Source organism: Bison bison, unplaced genomic scaffold (assembly GCF_000754665.1).
Source record: "Bison bison bison isolate TAMUID 2011002044 unplaced genomic scaffold, Bison_UMD1.0 scf7180017863055, whole genome shotgun sequence".
NCBI classification, from domain to species: Eukaryota; Metazoa; Chordata; class Mammalia; order Artiodactyla; family Bovidae; genus Bison; species Bison bison.
In genome coordinates this window covers 60,317-64,810 of record NW_011493627.1, presented here as the reverse complement: position 1 = coordinate 64,810, position 4,494 = coordinate 60,317, and the positions used below count along the sequence as shown (strand labels likewise).

Here is a 4,494-nt window from a genome sequence, read left to right as displayed (position 1 = left end):
GCCAGGCCACTGCAACGAAGGGCAGCACCAGCTCACTGCAGCCGGAGAAGGTCCGTACCAGGCAACAAAGACTCAGTGTAGCTGTGAAGAAATACTAAACAGATAAAAACGAAAACCTCTGATTCTTAGGGTCACAGCATCGCACACTGGAACTTGGGTCTGACCAGAAGATCCCTCCAGGCAGGGCCAATATTCAGCCTCCGGAGGTCGGCTTACAGCCAGTGAGCTCTCCTGGCTTCCCCTGCCATGAGCAGGGTGTTAGGAATTCAGACTGCCTCTGCTGCCCGTGTGCCAGGGTACCCCAAGCTCTAAGCTGGAATCCCCATGGCCCATGGCTGTGAGGCAGGGTGGGGAGTGGACTCAGCCTGCGAATCGAGGCCTGGGGACTTAGATTGGTTCCTTTCCAAGTCTATCTCTGTGTGACCCCATTTTCCCTGCGAACCCCTTTCTCTACAGTAAAATCAACATATGGCCCAGCACCAGACATGCAAAGATGTCTCTGTGCCTGGGTGCACGTGGCTGAAAAGATACATACCCAGCTGATAACAGTGCCTATTTATGGAAAGTAGAACTGGGCGAAGGAGGCGTTTTCATTTATCTAATCTCTTGACTCTTTTCATTTTCCATAAGAATCATTTCTTGTGATTTTTAAAAGTGAATGGGCTTTCCCTGATAGCTCAATTGGTAAAGAATCTGCCTGCAATGCAGGAGACCCGGGTTAGAGTCCTGGGTCGGGAAGATCCGTTGGAGAAGGGATAGGCTACCCACTCCAGTATTCTTGGGCTTCCCTGGTGGCTCAGATGGTAAAGAATCCTCCGCAGTGTGGGCAACCGGGGTTTGATCCCTGGGTTGGGACAATCCCCTGGAGAAGGGAAAGGCTACCCACTCCCGTATTCTGGCCTGGAAAACTCCAGGGACTGTATAGTCCATGGGGTCACAAAGAGTCAGACTACGACTGAGCACCTTTCACTTTTACTTAAAAGTGAATAGCTAGAAAAGTCCTATTTGTTCCTGTTTTACAGGAAGTCACATTTTTGTCTAAGGTCCCACAGGGCAATGGCATCTGACTCAAGACTGTCCTGCCTGTATCTTCCTTGCGCTGCCTTGGGACAACTGGGGGATGGCAGTGCTGGGCACCTGTAGACCCTTTTAACCCCCGAGTCTCAGCCAATGCTGCCCAGGCTGGTAAAACATCCTCACAGTTTTCCTTGCTTTCCTCCTGCTGGCATCTGAGCCCCACTGGCAAGTGCTCAGCTACCATTCCACCGAAGCAGGTCTATCTTTTCTCGGCTCCACTGCTATCAAATGTAAGAGCTGTCACCCAGCATGGTAAATACCCAGCTTCTTTTGAATTTATGACATGAGGTGCTCGTTCCTAAGTCACAAGTCCAGAAAGTGGGAAAGCAGCCTGAGGACTTGTCCTTGTCACAGGAAGATACACTCAGAGCTGGGGGAGAGATTTACTGCTTACTCTGAGAACAGTCTTCTCCCTAGCAAATCGTCCCTCCCAAATTATCTTATGATAAACCGGTGACACTTCTGGATCAAGAAACGCACACGTAAGCACACAAAGAGATGGGAGGGAACCCCATGGGGGTAGATGGGGCACTAGGCTTTGGATTCACACCAACTCAAAAACGCAGACCTTGAGCCAGCCCCTGAACTCATTCCACTGAGTGAACACCCTATTTTGTGCCAGAAAATGTGCTGGGCATCTTTCATCAGTGGCTAGAACCTGAACAGCTTTGTATCGCTTTCATCGTGGAGCAGACAAGGGAAGCAGACTCGGAGGAGAAAACCATACCAGTGGGAGCACCCAACTGATGAAATGACAGAGTCTGGGCTCTGACTCAGATCTCGGGAAGGTGAGGCTGGTATCCATTCCTCAGGGAAGGGAGTCTTGCACCTCCCACACAAGGTAGGGTGAATAAACCTCTGCTCCCAACACATCACTGCCAACAGGTGTAACTGGTAGGGACACTGGGTCAGGTGATTCCCTATGCCCTCCCCAAGAGCCTTCTTAGGACCAAAAGTCCTAGGAGAGACAAAAACCAAGAAGACCCCGAGAGGCAGCTGCAGCGCCGAGCGAGAGCTGGGTGGGCCCACGGCCAGGATCAGCACCATCGAGGTGGTGAAGCAGGAGGTCCAGGTTCCACAGCAGCAGGCTGGTGATTCAGGCCAGAGTGCTGAGCACCTCCAGAGGTGCACGAGAGAGGCAGGCCCAGGGCAGGGGGGTCTGAGGCGGCTTCCTTGAGCCTAGGATCCAGCTGGTTGAAGAGGAGCTGGACTGAGCTCAAGAGCGCCTGGCCCCTGCCCTGCAAGAGCTGGAGGAAGCTGAGAGAGCTGTGGAGGAGATCGAGAGAGGTATGAAGGTATGAAAACCGAGCCTTAGAAGATGAAGAAAGAACTGGAACTCCGGGAAATCCAACTCAAAGATGCTAAGCACACTGCAGAAGAGGCAGACATGAAGTAGGAAGAGGTGGCTCATAAGCTTGGGATGCGAAGAACTGACTCTTTGGAAAAGACCGTGATGCTGGGAGAGATTGAAGGCAGGAGGAGAAGGGGACGACAGAGGATGAGATGGTTGGATGGCATCACTGACGCGATGGACATGAGTTTGAGTAAACTCCGGAAGTTGGTGATGGACAGGGAGGCCTGGCGTGCTGCAGTCCATGAGGTCTCAAGGAGTCGGAAACAACTGAGTGACTGAACTGAACTGAAGCTGGGGATTATTGGGGGAGACCTGGCATGCACAGAGGAGTGAGCTGAGCTGGCAGACTGCCACTGCCGAGAGATGGATGAGCGAATCAGACTGATGGAGCTGCACCTGAAGTGTCTGAGAGCTGCTGAAGAGAAGTACTCTCGAAAAGGAGACAAATATGAGGAAGAGATAGATTTCTACCTATAAACTCAAGGAGGCAGAGACAGGGGTTGAGTTTGCTGAGAGATCGGTAGCTGGGCTGGAAAAGAGAGTGGACGATTTGGAAGAGAAAGTGAAATGTAACCAAGAGGAGCACCTCTGTAAGCAAAGGATGCTGGAGCAGACGCTGCTCGACCTCAACGAGATGTAGAGCGCCCAGTCGCCCCCTGCCACTAGTGGTGCCTCCCTGGACCCCGACTCCGCTGAGAACACTCTGTCCGAAGCTCACCTGCAAACTAGGGCTAATCTTTATTTAACTGGAAGTCTGCCTCAGGGACGGGGGAGCCTGGTGGGCTGCCATCTATGGGGTCGCACAGAGTTGGACGCGACTGAAGCGACTTAGCAGCAGCAGCAGCTGCTGCTTCTCTCCTTTCACCACCTCTCCCATCCCCACCCCTGTGTCCCTTTCGCCAAACTATCTCTGCCTTTCCCCAGAGACCCCAGCTGAGCTGGAGGCGGAACACCTTTGGGGACAAAGTTTAAGGGAATGTGAGCACAGTTCGAAGTGTCTTTAAAAGCCTGCTGTGATGTACACATTTTGTAATTACCTTTTTCTGTTGTTGATGTAACAACCATTTGAAAAAATGTTCCAGACAATTCCATGGTTCTGAAGCAACAGTCTAACCCCTTTTTCAGTTTTGGAAGGTAACGTTTCGGCTTAATGCATATTGCCTTCTCCATCAGTTCAGTTCAGTTGCTCAGACGTGTCCAGCTCTTTGTGACCCCATGGACTGCAGCATGCCAGGCCTCCCTGTCCATCACCAACTCCTAGAGCTTACTCAAACTCACATCCATTGAGTCGATGATGCCATCCAACCATCTCATCCTCTGTCGTCCCCTTCTCCCCCTGCCTTCAATATTTCCCAGCATCAAGGTCTTTTCAAAGACCTTCTCCATAGCGGAAGGGAAAAGGTATGGGCCTGCCTTACTGAGAGCCTCACAGTCCAGAGAAAGTCTCCATTTGGGGAAACCTCATTGCTCTGGGAAAAGTACCCTGCAAACCACAAAGATGACTGCAGGAGGAGTTAGCAAAAAAAAAAAAAAAAGTGCTGTTCCAGGTTTCAGCTTTACGGTATCGTTGAAACTTTTTCTTCCTCTTTTTTCATCAGAAGTGACCCCACAAATTTAAGATGGTGAAACCTCTGAGACCAAATCCTTGTCCCAGCTCTACCTTGTTCCCAACCTGGGCTCACAGAATGGATCCTGTGGCCCTTATGTTGAGGCGAACACATTTTCTCTCCTGCCTCCTTGAAAGAAAGGAAAGTATGTTTTGCCACTGATTTAGCCATAGGAAACTCTTCTCATCACCCTTTTCTGGGTCTGAAGCTGCTGTCTAAAAGTGCCATCTCGTTGTGCTTTGTACTGGTTACTGCTGGAGAAAGCGGGAAGAGCTTATGTACAAACCTGTTTTTAAATTTTATATTATTGTGGTACATTGCTTCTTTGGGGTTGGGGCACATGGGTGACCCCTCTGGCTGTGAGAGTGCTCTACAGTCTGTGGGCTGGCAGTGTGCTGATCTTTCAAAGTTTCTTTCCCTACCCAATCCCCCTTTTTGGGTGAGGTTCTAGTGAGG

The 4,494-nt window shown here is 50.8% G+C and overlaps 1 pseudogene; it reads left to right on the top strand.

Moving 5' to 3' along the window:
* The first annotated feature begins 1,999 nt into the window (after positions 1 to 1,999).
* On the top strand, positions 2,000 to 3,166 carry LOC104983650 (annotated as a pseudogene).
* The last annotated feature ends 1,328 nt before the right edge of the window (positions 3,167 to 4,494 follow it).